The following is a 1,268-nucleotide window of genomic DNA, read 5'->3' as shown; positions in this document are numbered from 1 at the left end:
GCAGCTGGGTAGCTCAGTGGATTGAGAGCCAGGCCTAGAAGCAGGAGGTCCTACGTTCAAATCTGGCCTCAGACACTTCCCAGCTGTGTGACCCTGGGCAAGTCACTTGACCCCCATTGCCTACCCTTACCATTCTTCTGCCTTGGAGCCAATACACAGTATTGACTCCAAGACGGAAGGTAAGGGTTAAAAAAAAAAAAAAAGAAAGAAAGAAAATAATAAATGACTAAAATTGAGAAAATATATAGTTAATATATTATTATATCATACAATATAAATTATATTAATGTAATTAATACAAAACTATTGTAATAATTTGGAAGCTGATACTTTTCTTTTTTAAATGCTTTGCAAATTTTATTTTTTATTTTTAGACTCTAAAGTCTATTCATTTTTTACATTTTTCAAATTTTTGAGTTCTAAAATTCCCTCCCTCATTTCATCCCCTCCCCATTCATTTTGAGAAGGTAAGCAATATAATACCCATTGTAATATGAAGTCATTCAAAAATATATTTCCATATTAGCCATGTTGCAAAAAAGTCAAGAAGAATAAATGAAATGAAAAAAATATATATTTTAATCTGCCCTCAGAGTTCTTTGGGGGTGAATAGCAATTTTCCTCATGAGTCCTTTGGAATTGTCTTGAATCATTGTATTAATCAGAGTACCTAAATCTTTCACAATTTCTGTTACTTTACTGTTAATAAGCAATTAAATGCTTTTACTCTTTTTTTTAATGCTGTCCTTGCATGAGTCCTTCAGCTTGATGAAAAACTGAATATTTAGGCCTGAGCTAACTTCACAAATTATAAGTTTTCTAACTGTAAAGGAAGAAAAGTGATTCATAGACATAAGATACCTCTCAAAGAGCCAGAACAACGTTCCCTCAAAGCTCCCTATTACTTGACCCTGAGACGCTGAGGGTGCACACCTGTTTGAACAACAGGCTACAAATAAAATTACCAAAAATAGGATTATTAGAACTATAGCCAATATATCTATAGAGCACACTAAAGTTTACAAACTCACAGCAAACTATGAGGTATATACTACACATATGATTACCCCTATTTTACATGAAACACTCATACAAAATACATTGTGCTTCGCTTCGACAAAGGCAGGACCTATTTTATATAGGAAGGGCTCTCTCTAGGAGCGGGGCTTGAGGTAATACTCATGTTGTTATATTTGAGTTAGCCGCTAGGTGGTACATTAGGCTCGTTGCCCCCGCTAACTCCCTTAGAGTTGGTTCCACATGAGTGA

Source organism: Gracilinanus agilis, chromosome 2 (genome assembly GCF_016433145.1).
Source record: "Gracilinanus agilis isolate LMUSP501 chromosome 2, AgileGrace, whole genome shotgun sequence".
Taxonomy (NCBI): domain Eukaryota; kingdom Metazoa; phylum Chordata; class Mammalia; order Didelphimorphia; family Didelphidae; genus Gracilinanus; species Gracilinanus agilis.
The sequence above is the reverse complement of the archived record's forward strand: the minus strand, read 5'-3'. Positions refer to the sequence as shown.